Source organism: Capra hircus, chromosome 4 (genome assembly GCF_001704415.2).
Source record: "Capra hircus breed San Clemente chromosome 4, ASM170441v1, whole genome shotgun sequence".
Taxonomy (NCBI): Eukaryota; Metazoa; Chordata; class Mammalia; order Artiodactyla; family Bovidae; genus Capra; species Capra hircus.
Window position 1 is genome coordinate 23,139,224 of NC_030811.1, and position 15,981 is coordinate 23,155,204.

Here is a 15,981-nt window from a genome sequence, read left to right on the forward strand (position 1 = left end):
ATTTACATACACACACACACACACACACACACACACACACACACAACTGATCGACACTGGGCTACACGAAAAGCATCAGACTAAAGCAGCACACGGCCATGTTAAACAGCACATTGCATTTCAACGGGCTGCACTTCAAACAGCTGTCTAACCTCTGAAATTTTATCTAGGCCCCCGTTTCCTCTGTTACAAAACGGACACGGTGAAATCTGACAGTGAAACACAAGTATTTTAGAGTATCAGTCAACACTGAGATCTAAAAAATAATACAAATGAATCTACACACAAAACAGAAAAAGAATCACAGATACAGAAGACAAACTTAGAGTTACCAAATGGGAAAGGGAGGGGGGAGGGATAAATTAGTAGTAGGGGATCAAGAGATACAAACTACTATAAATAAAATAGATATTAAGAATTTATTGTATAGTAAAGGAGTACGTCAAGGCTGCATATTGTCACCCTGCTTATTTAACTTCTATGCAGAGTACATCATGAGAAACACTGGACTGGAAGAAGCAGAAGCTGGAATCAAGATTTCCGGGAGAAATATCAATAACCTCAGATATGCAGATGACACCACCCTTATGGAAGAAAGTGAAGAGAAGCTAAAAAGCCTCTTGATGAAAGTGAGAGGAAAGCGAAAAAGTTGGCTTAAAGCTCAACATTCAGAAAACAAAGATCATGGCATCCAATCCCATCACTTCATGGGAAATAGATGGGGAAACGATGGAAATAGTGTCAGACTTTATTTTTGGGGGCTCCAAAATCACTGCAGATGGTGACTGCAGCCATGAAATTAAAAGACGCTTACTCCTTGGAAGAAAAGTTATGACCAGCCTAGACAGTATATTCAAAAGCAGAGACATTGCTTTGCCGACTAAGGTCTGTCTAGTCAAGGCTATGGTTTTTCCTGTGGTCATGCATGGATGTGAGAGTTGGACTGTGAAGAAGGCTGAGCGCTGAAGAATGGATGCTTTTGAACTGTGGTGTTGGAGTCCCTTGGACTGCAAGGAGATCCAACCAGTCCACTCTGAAGGAGATCAACCCTGGGATTTCTTTGGAAGGAATGATGCTACAGCTGAAGCTCCAGTACTTTGGCCACCTCATGAGAAGAGTTGACTCATTGGAAAAGACTCTGATGCTGGGAAGGATTGGGGACAGGAAGAGAAGGGGGCGACCGAGGATGAGATGGCTGGATGGTATCACGGACTCGAAGGACGTGAGTCTGAGTGAACTCTGGGATATTGTGATGAACAGGGAGGCCTGGCATGCTGCGATTCATGGGGTCCCAAAGAGTCGGACACGACTGAGTGACTGAACTGAACTGAACTGAAGGAACTACATTTAATATCTTGTGATAAATCTGTAATGGAAAATAATATATAAATATAGAGAGAATTGAATCACTCTGCTGTACATATGAAACTAATGTTGTAAATCAATTATACTTCAATTTTTAAAAATGGACATGGTGTAAAAATTTTAAAGAGAATTGTAAAGGCCATAAACCAGCAGTAGCAGCTCAATACACAGCTATTTCCTTTTTAACATCATTCAGTGATCACTATACTGGATGTTCATATAAGAAGTTTTTCTAAGGAATTCAAGCAATCTTTCAGACAACAGTTCAAATGTTATACAGAATATGCTATTCTCTAGCAATAAATTGGGCACTCTGGTAAGGACACTAATCCTTTTAGTCATGGAAAGCTGAGCTTACTCCCATTCAAATGTGTAGCCTAACTTGCCTGAAAAAAAAACAAAAAACAAAAAACACCTGCCAAGCAATCTGACTTTCACCACAGGGAGCAGCTTAAGGCCTCCGCATTATCTCATTTTTCATAGTGAGAGATGCTGGACACATATTATTACATCAATTTTATATACTCAAGGGCACAAAATGAGGTTGCAAGGCAGCTGAGCCTAGAACAAAAGCCGATTTCCATGTCAGTGCATCCAGCCATCTACCTCTCACTGTACTTTTCTACAACACAAATGTATATTCAGAGACGGCTCAGAGCTTATATCATGATGCAGAGTAATTCCCCCACCTCCGAGCCTTCCAGCATCACTGGTCACCCATGCTTGGAATCATTCTTTCCTTTTCTGGACTTGAATAGTAGTGCATCCCACTTTTAAGGAACTTATCACATGTGGCTAACATACGTGACTCAATCAATGTGGGTCACATTTATTTCTATACAGACATTTCACCTCCCTTCCCCATTACTAGTCTTTTAGAGCAGACACTGCTCTGTATATCACTGTATACACTGGAGCACTCAGAAGAATGATCAGCAAATATCTGCTAAATCAATTTCATGTGTATACCATGAACGAGTACAGACAATCTTGGAATGTGACTTTTATTATATAATCTGCAGCTCTCGGTTCATAGTTCCTAAGGAGACTTATGAACCAACCTGGAAAGTACAAAAGGAAAGCAAAAGAGCTTGTTGGCGATGTCGATTAACAAGATTTTATTACCATAAATAAGAGGCTATAACTACAGTCTCATCAAAACGTATAGCATATTATCTATTCCTATGGCTTCTTTACTGCCCAATTACTATAATTAACGTGCTAACGTGACAGCCAGTAACCATCTCATGATAAAACACTAATATCTCTTTGACATTTTAATTTAGACAAGACAGAATCAATAAAAATTTATGTAGGCCTCTCAGTCTGGAATATACATGTACAATTCAGAATCATACACCGTATTTGTAAACAGGACCCACTTTACCTTTGAATAAGGATTTTTTTTTAATCTTGTAAAGGTCAATTCATACTTATACTCACATTTACCTAAAATAATTCTTCATATTCACCTCTGTTTTACGACATCGACTCACATATCAGCAGAGAGCAGTACAACAGACAGGAAGATATATCTAACTTAACAACTGAAATAGTTAATTTCAGTGTAGGTGAATAATCTGGGTAAGAATGGTATCTGGCATCATACTAGAGAATATACCTGATTAAGCTAAGGTTCTACTTTTCAAATAAAGATTTATGTTGAGTGTGTAAAGTGTGGTTCCCAAATGTCAGTCCACAGACCACAATGCATTTTTCAGTGGCAGAGAGAAAAGTAAGACCATACACTGAGGTTTTACAAAAGTAAATATATCTAATTTTATCCTTTTGGTATTCTCTTGATAAGAAAAATCTTATTTCCATGACTGCAGCTACATTGCCAAATGTCCTTACTTGACAAAACTAAAATTTAGTAACACTATGCTAATACCCCAACCTTTTCAAAATGATTTTTTATGGAGTCACAAAGAGTCAGACACAGCTGAGACGACTTGGTACAGCACAGCGTAGGTGATTTATAATATTTTGTTAGTTTCATGTGTATAGCAAAGTGATTTCAGTCAGTTCAGTTCAGTCGCTCAGTCGTGTACGACTCTCTGCAACCCCATGAATCGCAGCACGCCAGGCCTCCCTGTCCATCACCAACTCCCGGAGTTCACTCAGACGCACGTCCATCGAGTCGGTGATGCCATCCAGCCATCTCATCCTCTGTCGTCCCTTCTCCTCCTGCCCCCAATGCCTCCCAGCATCAGAGTCTTTTCCAATGAATCAACTTTAGTTATACATAAACAACTATCTATTCTTTATTGGATTCTTTTCCCATATAGGTTATTACAGAATACTGAGTAGAGTTCCCTGTGCTATACAGTACGTCCTTGTCGATTATTTTATATATAGTATTGGGTATACGTTAATCCCAATCTCTTAATTTATCCCTCCCCCTCATCTTTCCCCTTTGGTAACCACAAATTCGTTTTCCAAATCTGAGTCTGTTTCTGTTGAAATGATACTGATTGAAATGAAATGAAATATTGATTCATGACATTCAAAAGCATGAGACAAATTTGTGCCCAACTTCCCAATGGCATGAAGTTCTAGGTACAGGCCTAACAAACCCGAGATAAAACACACTGGAAGAGAGGTGGCTCCTCCAAAGGGAGGGGCTATTGCTGGTTAACTCCAGGGCCACCAGACTCCATGACTGCACACACCTTGACTACTACTCAGGACAAGAGCAACTCGGCAATGAGGGGCAGTGCTCTGTTTAGAAAAGAGACCTAAGGGGGAACTGAGGTATAAAATGAGATCCATGGCATCGTCACATTATGGAAATAGCAATCTCTGATTAAAATGCTGAGATAGGACCACAGCACCTGGAGGACCAAGACCAAGATAGATCTGTTACAGTGTGACCATCAAGAGTCATAAGTGAGGCAACATGGGGAAGAAAAGTAGGAGAACCAGGCCAGAAGTGGAGAGAGTCTACCTGCCACTCTGCCTGCTTTGAAACATCCACCAGTTTCCAAGACAGGAAAACCTTTCTCTGCCTCCCCACAGAACAATCTTGAATATACCAATCAAACCTGCAGCTCGGACAGTAAAATTTAAAATTTTTATGCTGCAAGTGATATCATCCAGAAAGTGAAATGGCAACTCAAGAAACAGGAGAAAAATATTTGCAAATAATCTACCTGATAAAGGATTTGTATCTAAAACATCTCAAGATTTCTTATAACTAGTAACAAGATGACAACCAAATTTTAAATTGGACAAAGGATTTGAATATATTAAACACAGTTCTCCAAAGAAGACACATGACTGGACAATAAGCAAACAGAAGATGCTCAAATCTTAACCATCAGAGAAATGCAAACCAAAACCAGGAGATAACCATTTCAACCTACCTGGATGGCTATAATGAAAAAAACAGGCAAAAAAGCATTGGAAAGGATGTCGAGAAATCTGAACTCTCAAACAGCGTTGGTGAGAATGCACAATGCTGCAACTGCTTTGGAAAACAGTTTGGTGGTCCCTCAAAAGATTAAACATAGAATTACCATGAAGTCAAGTGAAGTGAAGTCGCTCAGTCATGTCTGACTCTTTGCGACCCTGTGGACTGTAGCCTACCAGGCTTCTCCGTCCATGGGATTCTCCAGGCAAGAATACTGGAGTGGGTTACCATTTCCTTCTCCAGGGGATCTTCCCGACCTAGGGATCAAACCCAGGTCTCCCACATTGGAGGCAGATGCTCTGAGCCACCAGGGAAGCTAGGTACATAGCCAAGAAAGACAAAAAACACATATGTACAAAAACATGTACACAAATGCTGACTGCAGCATTATTCATGATATTAAAATACTAGTAAAACAATAATAGTAAAATCTTAAAAGTGGAAATAATCCAAATATCCATCAACTGACAAAAGGACCAAAAAGAAGTGGTACATTCACACAGCAGAATATAATTCAGCTACCAAAGGAGATGCAGTACTAATACAGGCGACAACATGAACCTTGAAAACGTTATGCTAAGTGAAGAAAGTCACAGAAGACTACATACTGTGCGATTCTATTTATATGAAATACTCAGAACAGGCGAAGTCTACAGACGGAAAATATGTCAGTGGTGACTTAGGTAGGTGGGGACTGCCCACCACAGCATATGGGGTTTGTTTTGCAGCAGGGGACAAAAATGTTCTGGAACTACATGGCGGTGATGGTTTCCCACCCCGTGAATATACTAAAAACCACGTTTCAAGGTGTGATTTGTGTAGTATGTGAACTATATCTCAATAGATCTTTTTTTTAATCATCAGCAGTGGCTCTGAATTAGGACACAGGTCTCAACCCCTCCCCTGTGGTGAAGCAAAAATATACACAACAGTGAAAAAAGGAATCTGGTGTCTCAAAAAGTGAAGTATTATTAATACTGATTCCTGTGGATTCCCATTACCAGGAGGACATTAGCTTTCCTCTTTTGGTTCACTTGCTTTGTTTCCTTTTCCCCTTTCTTATGTAAATAACCTGCAAAGAAGGAAAAAGATGCACATTCTTTCCCAACATTGAAAATTCCCAACCCTGTAATTACGAGAAAATCTGTCAACTTCTCCAAGTGTCCCCATCTGAAAAACCAAAGTATTAATTAATAGCTGTTCCAGGAGCCTCACATGACTGAAGGATGGGTCACATTAGAAAGTGGACAGAGTTCGTGGAGGCAATGGTACCATAATTAAAGAGGGAGGAGGGTTTGGGATCCCTTTGTTGGGGTTGAGCAACTCTGAAGACAACGGTTACCTTTTCTGATAGAAAGACGGAGAGAGAATGGAGAGGGCAAAGGGATGGGGGTGAGTAGGGAAAGAGAATGAGAATGAATTAAAGTGAAGACAGAAATTACTGAAGGGCTCCTTCTGGGTTTAGATCTGAAGATGTTAAGTTTAAGGTGTTATGCACTGGTACTTGCATATCCTAGTCAGGAGCTCAAGAGACAGACTGATACTGGAAATTTACAAAGTGATAAATATTTGAGGGGATGAGATTACTCAGGGATAATATGCAGAGTAAGAAAAGCAAGCTAGATCCAGCGTCAACACTTCCTGAAATAGCAGCTGTGAAAAGATGGTTAGGAAGCAAGGAGGGAGGAAGAAAAGAAGACAGGAAGGAAAACTGTAGGAGACAAAAAGAGAAGGGCAACAGAGTCAAGGCCACAGGGTGGCCGGTGGAGGTCAAGACAGAAACATAAAGCTCATAGGTCCTGGCGGCCTTGGAGGAAGGGTTCCAGGGGAGCAATGGACGCTGAACTCAGCATCAACATGAGGAGTGAATGGCCAATAACAAAGAAGAATCCAAGTCAGTCCCACACTTTGCCAAGGCCCACCATTCCTCACCAGCACATGCCTGCCTAAAAAAGAAAATGAAAAAGCAAGATGACTCTCTCTCAATGCAGCAAAGAGAGACCAGGCATCACTCACATAAACAGGACATACACTGCACTGGTCTGGTCCAATTTAAAGCTGCCAGAAATAAATGGAAATATGTTGTTAATATTCATATACACTCACCGACTGCCTTCACAGCACTAGACTGAGAAAACAAGTGTTTGCCTTTAGCAGCAGACACACTCAGGATAACCCCCACACAAAGCCCTACGAATGTCATCCCCTACTCCACTCTCCCCACCCCACAAAATATTAACTAAAGAAGAAATAAAACAGGACACTGCAGCTAGCTCAGCTGTTTAAATCCTGTTAGGCTCAAGGTTTTCGCCACTGATCCAAAAGACAAAAGAGCAGGCAGTCGTTAAACTACCAGACAGTCCTTAAACTGAACTGAGTTAAGAAAAGACCTCAGACAGGAATAAGCATGGAGATGAGAATTCCCATTAACTACAATTTCTACTAGTCAGAAGAAAATCTCTCTCACACACACACACACACAGAGGTTATTTCCAGAGTCACAAAATAGTATGCAATAATATTCAATATAACATCACAGTTGGTGAAAGAAAATTTCAGTCCTGAGATGGCAGTGTGGAATAAATGCCTATATGCAGGACTGGCATTGGAAAGCTAGACTTGGTTCCAGCTCTCTGCTGAACACTCAGGGGATTATCAGCACATCATGAGACTGTTCCAAATCTCAGGCTCCTCAAACACAAGTTTCCTCAGGTGAATTTCCTCATTACAAATTGTGAGAATTAAACAGAAAACTCGAAGTGGAAGTATACCGAAAAGCAAACTCAGAGCAACAGTAAACTGCTTTCTGTACCTTTAACAGTTACCACCCAGAGCAGGAAAACAGGGAGAGACAAGTGATACTTCAGATGTCCCCATGGGCCAGTGGTGTCTCTGTTCTTCCCCCCAGCTTAGTGAAGTCCTGCTTGTATTGCCTAAGATACACCAGTACCATCCCAACAGAACCCTTCTTTAATTATGTTAGTCGGAGGCAGGTTCTGTCACTGATAACTAAGAGAGTCCTAATTCACATTGCTCAATCTCTCAGTCATGTCTGACTCTTCTGCAACACCATGGAGCAGGCTGGGGAAGAGGTTCCTGATAAGGCACCTCCAGAGAGGCAGAAGCAGAGTGGAAGAGTTGGAGGAATGGAGCCAGGCTCCAGGCTCCTCTGTCCATGGAGTTTTTCAGGCAAGAATACTGGAGTGGGTTGCCGTTTCCTTCTCCAAGGGATCTTCCCAACCCAGAGATCAATCCTGAGTCTCTTGCACCTCCTGCATTGGCAAGCAGATGCTTTACCCTGAGTGACACCTGGGAAGCCACTTTATTCACATTATAAAGTAAGAGCCAATTCCTTCATTCCTCTTTGACTGTATAATCCCTCCAAACAGAAGCAGATGATCACAATGGACTGAGAGAATTGACAAAACAGTGACATGTACGGCCCTTCTGGGCCAAAGAGTAAGAACACAGTCCCTGTGTGCGTGTGGGATTCTTTACCATCTGAAGCACCAGGGAAGCCCCCTGCTGACTCCCTCTACATAGTGCCCGCAGGGAACGCTCTCATGATGGACAAGATCTCCAAACAGTGAGGCAGGAGTGAGACGATGACAATGACGGCAACAATAAGGACCGCGACAGAGACCACTACATCAGCACAGCCGCACTGATGACAACCGGCCAGGCACTGCAAGGAGCATGCGCGTAATCCTCAGGCCAACTCTATGAGGAAGGCACCATCTGTAGTCCCCATGTTATAGACAAAAAAGACTAAAGCTCAGAAACAGAGAACAAAGTGTTCAATTTGGGACAGTGTTTCTTTTAAATGGTGTTAGGAAAAAAAAAAAAGGAACTAATTCAAGAAAAGAGGCAGAAGAGTTATTAGTACCGTACAATGTTAGGGAAACCAAGGCTGCCAAGAGTCAATGAAACTGCCTATAATGCCTCTACCTTCTCACTGCCAACCAGTTTTTACCTCTGGCATGCTATTAATTCTCACAGAGGTCTCGAATCAGCATTTTGCTCAATATAAGATACATACATTACTCCATATAAAACAGATAACCAACAATTACCTACTTTATAGCACAGGGTAAACAGTACACTATACTTTGTAATAACCTGTAAGGGAAAAGAATCTAAAGAATAGATATATGCGTATAACTGAATTACTCTGCTGCACACCTGAGGCTAACACAACACTGTAAGTCAACTGTCAGCTCAGTTCAGTCGCTCAGTCATGTCCGACTCTGTGCGACCCCATGAATCGCAGCACGCCAGGCCTCCCTGTCCATCACCAACTCCCAGAGTTCACTCAGACTCACGTCCATCAAGTCAACTATACTAATAAAGAAAAAGGGAGAGAGAGAAAGGAAAGAAGGAGAAAGGAAAGACCCTCTTCAGTCCTTATCCAAGAAGGTGCAGCACTTGCTTCTACTGACCATGCTCTCCTCCTTGAAACACTGACTTCCAGCAAATGTTCCAGCAAGGCTATCACTTGCCCCCAGCAAATCACAGGCTCCATTCCTCCCACCCTTCCACTCTGCTTCTGCCTCTCTGGGGGTGCCTTATCAGGAACCTCTTCCCCAGCCTGCTCCTTAAATGCTGTCAACGCTGCTCGATCCTCACACTCGCTCTAGGTGAGCTCGTTCACCACTGTGTCCTCAAACATCCACTCCCTAATCTCCCAAACGTATCTTCTATCCAGATGGCTCTCCTGAGCTGTCAACTTCAAACCCAACATCTCTCAAATAAAACTCATCATTCTCCTCCCCAAACCTGCTTTTCCACTAACCTAAGTCAGTGAATGGGAGTCACTTGATCCCAGCAAATCATCCTTCCTCTCCCCTCTTCCTCAAAGCCAATTAATAACCAACTTCTTTTATTTCTACCTCTTTACTGTCTCTAGAATGGGCTTCAGCCTATTGCTCTGCTCATACAGGCTTTATTTTCTCTTCCCTGGATTGCTGAAACAGCCCTTAGAGGAGGTGTCTTTCCCTTAGTCTTCACCTCCTCCTCTCTAAACCGTAAACTCAATGAGGTTAAGAATTGCCTGATTTATCACTGTATTCCGGTATTTATCATAAGGGTAAGCGTATGACAGGCAATAAATATTTGTTGAATCAATGAATGAAAAAATGAGCTCTAGCAGATGAGAGAGATGGAGACCCAATTGCAGATAACAAGTGATGAAGAAATGTATTAGATATTATAATCTCCTGGCTTTAGCACCCCACAACAACAAACATTTCACACAAAATTCTCTTCTCAAAAGACAGCCTTATCAACCTGAATGCGAGAGCCAAAAGAAATGTAGTTACTAGATGAAAGATACATGCATCCAGAGCTAACTTGAAAAATAATGTAATAAAATATATCTTGTGTTAAAAAAAAAAAAACAGGGAAGAGTCAGGTGAAGCAAGCACTTGTTCTTTAAACATCCTTCCAATTATCTGGCAGGTTTTGAAAATAGCCTGCTTACAGAAGCAAGCAAAATGTTACCTATTCTCTTAGGTATCCTACTAACTTCCCACCCAGAACTGTCCCTATGCATCTCATGTTGGAATGCCACTATGAAAAAAGGCAGAGGATTAAGAAGAAAACGTCAAAGAATAGTCACAGTTGCATGTGGCAAGAAATGTCTATGGTATAAAGCTATATCCTCAAACTGTGAAAAATGTTCAATATTTAAGGTGAGATTCGACTATCTGAATCTAAATTTAACATCCAAGGAAGCCTGAATTAGTCATTTGGCTGGAAAACCCATTTTAGGAGCCAAGAAGCTGCCTTACTTGGTCACGAAGCAAAGACACACACACAAGGTAGAAAATCAGTTTTCTTCTACTACTTATCTGCTGAGACCTTAATATCAGGTTCTGCATTCCCCACGGACAAAGGCAATAACCACAGAATATTTATTTCCCTACCTCCATGTTCTAAAAGACAAGAAAATACTAACCTCTGAGCTTAGGTTTCCTATGAAAAATTAAAAGAAACTGATCATCGATTATTACATACCAAAGTGGTCTTAGATTTATACTCCTGTGAGATATCACATACACATTTTCATAATAAGCTTGGCTGAGCTAGTATTTTTCATTTCAAACAGGACATAGATGCCATTTAATCTTCAAGGTTGTCTAATATCTACTTCTAAGGGATGAAAATTAGTTTTACCACTTATTAACAACAAGCTTCACATAAGAAGAAGTTACCATTTAAGGAGTGCTGACTAATTCTCCATCTGTGCTATGAAAAGAATAGGGAAAAAACTATTATCAATATAGAACAGAACACATTGAAAATGAAAAGAACTGGGCTCTGGCTCTAGTAATTTCCTTTCTGTGTCACTTCCCTACTTGTCAAGTCAGCCCCTCGTGAATCAGTCTCTGAATTCTTAGTAGATGCCCTCGAATGAACTTCTAATGTGTGGCAAATTAGTGACTAAAATTAGAAAATAAACCCAGGCCCCCTTTCTCTGAATTAAAGTGTTAGTATTCTTTAAGTCTTTGCCAGGACTGTCTCCTCAACAAAAGGTGATGAGAAAACTGAATAGTCACGTGCAAGAGAAGGAAACTGAACCACTCTCTTAACACCAACACACACAAAAATCAACTCAAAAAGAATTAGAGACTTGAACCTAGAATTGAAACCATGTAACATACATGAAAATACAGGGATAATAGCCTCAACATTAGTCTCAGCAATGACTCTTTGGATTTCACACCAAAAGCAAAATAAACAAGTAGAACATCAAATTAAAAGGTTCTGCCCAACAAAGGAAGCCATCGACAGAATGAAAAGCAACCTATGAGTGGGAGAAAATATTGGCAAACCATATATCTGATAAAGGGTTAACATCCAATATATAAAGAACATACAATTCAATAACACAAAACACAATCCGATTAAATGGGCAGAGAAACTGAATAAGACATATTTCCAAAGAAGACATACAAATGGCCAAAAGATACACAAAATGGTGCTCTACATCACTAACCACCAGGGAAATACAATTCAAACCTACAAGGAGATCACCTCACACCAGGGCTATCATCAAAAAGACAAGAGACAGGATGGTGGGAGGAATGAGGTTCAAAGGGAGGGGACATATGGGTACATATAATAGCTGATTCACTTTGGTGTACAGTAGGAATTAACACTGTAAAGCAATTACACTCTAAAAATAAAATATAACTTTAAAAAGAGACGACAAGTGTGGGGGAGGATGTGGATTAAAGGGAACCCTTGTGCACTGTTGGGTGGGAAGGTAAACCGATGCACTACTGTGAAAAATAGTGTGGAGGTTCCTCAAAAAATTAAAAGTAGAACTGCCATATGACCCAGCAATCTGACTTCTGCATATATATCCCAGAGAAATGAAACTCTCAAAGAAATATCTGCACTCCCATGTTCATGTAGCATTATTCACAACAGCCCAGATATGGAAACAGCCTAAGTGCCCATCAATCAGTGAACAGGCAAAACACACACACACACAGTGGAATATTATTCAGCCAGGAGAAAGGACAACCCATCATTTGTGACAATATGAAGTGGACCTTGAGGGTATTAGGCTAAGTAAAATAAGTCAGACAGAGAAAGACAAACACTGTATGTGTTCACTCTATGTGGAAACTATAAAAGCCAAAGTCAAAGAAACAGACCAGAGTGGTTAAAGGGGAGAGAGTGGTCAAGGAGTATAAACTTTGAGTTATAAGATGAATAAGATCTGAGGAGCTAAGGTAAAGCATAGTGTTACAGTTAATACTGTATTATATACTTGAAAGTTGCTAAGTTGATCTTGAAAGTTATCACCACAAAAAGAGAAATTGTAATTATGTGAGGTGATGCAGATGTTAGCCAATGGTGGTGATCACTGTGCAATATTTAAGTGCGTTAAATCAATATGTTGTACACCTTAAACCTACACAATGCTATCTGTCGATTACATCTCAATAAAGCTAGAAGAAAAGCCTTTCACCCATTTGAAAAATAATATACTGTTGTAACAGAACATTGGAAACATTATCCACAAATCCCCTTCAAGACAAGAAAAGTTATGATTTTAGGTGTCTATTCTCATCACTTAGTTGTATATTAGTCTTTAGTACAAGGATGTACAAGGTCTCTAGTGGAACTGTCTAGGTACCTAAGTTATCAGTCTGCATCTCAAGCCAATTAAAACTCATTTACTCTGTGGTGGCTGATCATACTTCTTAAGGAGGCCAGCTGTCACTGAGAGGGTGCCACTGATCACTGCAGGGAGCGTGGGTGGGAGAAGGGATGTGTGGCCATGAATACCGTTCTTCTGAGGGAAGGACAAAATCAGGCCCAGGAAATGAGCTAGGACCACCATCCTTACGGAAGCCAGAAAGCAAACTTCCATGGCAGGTAAGAGGCAACTTCTCCTCTGAAATCCACCACCACCAACCAGCTTTGCGAACTGTCAAGTGATTGCGGCTCTCACATTTGCTTGGGCAAATCTGAGATTAATAATAATGCCCCTGCCTGTGATGAGGCCAACAGCGAGCCTCACTCAGGTGAGGTGCCAGATGGCAGGCTGCTCTGCAAAGCATAAACGTTACAAAACTGCAGAACTCCATGATGTCTCTGATGTTATAAAGAGTGTTCTCAAATTTTAGCATACATACAATCGTCTAAAGTAGAGACTCCTGTGGGCCCTGCACTGAGGGATTCCAATTTAATCATTTCTCCACCATGGGGAGAATTTGCATTTCTAAATCTCAAGTGACAGCAGTATTGCTGATCCTTTAGACCCCACTGTGTGTATTGCTGAGAATTTTTTTTTTAATAGAAAAACTGCTTACTCTTATTTAAAAAGTATCGTCTTTGCATTTTTCTTACCTATTCATTCATTAAACTTCCTGGGCATTTAGTATGTGCCCAGCCCTAAGTCAGGCTGCAAACACAAAGTGAACCCTCCTCTAACAAACTTACACCTCAGTCAGATTAGAGAACATAATGAGAACATGGACCAGGAGCTAGAGGAGCCCAGAAAACATGAAATAAAGCCTAAGAAACACACGAAGGTACTTTAATCCTATGTGACCTCACTCTTAAACATCACCAAGGGAAGAATTTCATTTGACCCACGTCTGTTTTTGTGTGTTTTTGCTACAAGAAAGAGTCAGTGCCAGTTTAAGCGTGGAGTATATCTGTATTATAACACCAACAAGCATGAAGAAAATGACAAGATCTAAGGCAGTTCCTACCACTGCCAAATAGAGAAGTGGCCTTGATGCAGCATGAGGGCTGACACGTAAGTAATATTATCAATAATCTGAAATGTACATTTTATCCATTAATTTTTTCAGTTCAGTTCAGTCACTCAGTCGTGTCTGACTCTTTGCGACCCCATGAATTGCAGCACGCCAGGCCTCCCTATCCATCACCATCTCCCGGAGTTCACTCAGACTCGAGTTCATCGAGTCAGTGATGCCATCCAGCCGTCTCATCCTCTGTTGTCCCCTTCTCCTCCTGCCCCCAATCCCTCCCAGCATCAGAGTCTTTTCCAATGAGTCAACTCTTCACATGAGGTGGCCAAAGTACTGGAGTTTCAGCTTTAGCATCATTCCTTCCAAAGAACACCCAGGACTGATCTCCTTCAGAATGGACTGGGTGGATCACCTTGCAGTCCAAGGGACTCTTCAAGAGTCCCTTATTTCCTTTAACTGGCCCAATCTCTAATTGAACTTCCTAGAGCATGCAAAACAAGAGAAATCAAAAGCAAATGTTTTGCTTTTATCCTGACAAAGGCAAAACAAAGATTTAAGAAATGTTCAACACTGAGTAAGATGTCTGGCCTATGCAGCCAAGCACCCTTTCTCCAAAGGACAACATAAAATCAGAAAGACAGCTGTCCAACCACACGTTTATCAAAGAGCTATAAACATACCCATAACATGGGTAATGTTATTAATTCACCTGATATGTCAAGAAGATCTCATCAATGAACTTAAGTCTTACAAGAAAGCATGCAGATTTGGGACCAGTACTACCTTTCATGGTAATAAGCTGGATATTTCAGTTAACAGACTGTGTAATAAGTCCCAGAGGTAAAGAAGCAGTTCCTTTCATTTATCCTAAAACTATTTCAGTTAGGCTGCAGGTGAGGACATTCCAGTTGAAGATAGTGGGATTTTTTTTCTGTACATCTCTGGTCATCTTATTCATACCTTTCAGTGTTTAACAGTTGGGTGTATTTAGAACATATTCTCACTGATATGTGTAATCAGAAGTAGAGATTTAATCAAATGGAATCATAATCAATGAAGTTAAATTTACTTGCTTCCCGCTTGCTTGGATGCGAATTAACCACTCATCCAAATCACATCGAAGCCCTCCCTGACACCAAGCACGTCCAAGCGCCACATACCGTGCTTGGGAACGGCTACGAGAAGCCACCAGGACAAACGCTCGACCTTGCTTCAAAGCTGCTCTTAAACGATTTTTCCGTAAAATAAGATCGCCAATTTCACCAAGTCCTATATTTTGGATATTTAAAAGAGTAACTAACAGAGAAAGAAGAGATGAAAGGAAACGTTACTTATTTGAAAAATACAGGCCTGACTCTAGCCACAGATATAAAGCAATCATGAGAAATATTTCATTTCTCTTTCCACGAGCACTGTACTTGTACCACAAAACTAACCTTGGGACTTGAGCCTTTAGACGTCTCAGAGATAAAACCACTTTGTAAGAGTGGACTATTAAAACAGTATGCCTTCATTTCAAGTTCTGGACTCTGAATTTTTAAAATATTTGAAAGTACATTTTTCCAACTTTTAGAGCAATAATTCAGTGTATCTCCACAAATCTATATCCTGTGTAGACTGAGAAATCAAGAGGGAAAAAAGTTTTAGGAAATGAGGCAAATACCAACTATAAAGAAAAACATGACTATAAAGCAGATAAGTAAATGTTACAATTATTTAGCCAGCATCATCTCACACTGACAATCCATTACATGGCAGATACTTAGGGGGCAAAAATAAAAAGGGTATACAGTTGATTACAATACAATGAAATACGTGCTGCTGCTAAGTCACTTCAGTCGTGTCCAACTCTGTGTGACCCTATAGACAGCAGTCCACCAGGCTCCGCTGTCCCTGGGATTCTCCAGGCAAGAACACTGGAGTGGGTTGCCATTTCTTTCTCCAATGCATGAAAGTGAAAAGTGAAAG

General features: G+C 40.7%; 1 protein-coding gene across 1 annotated transcript in view; it reads right to left on the minus strand.

Moving 5' to 3' along the window:
• Positions 1 to 15,981, minus strand: part of EXOC4 (exocyst complex component 4) — an 816,876-nt gene that overhangs the window by 707,930 nt on the left and 92,965 nt on the right. The window lies entirely within an intron of this gene.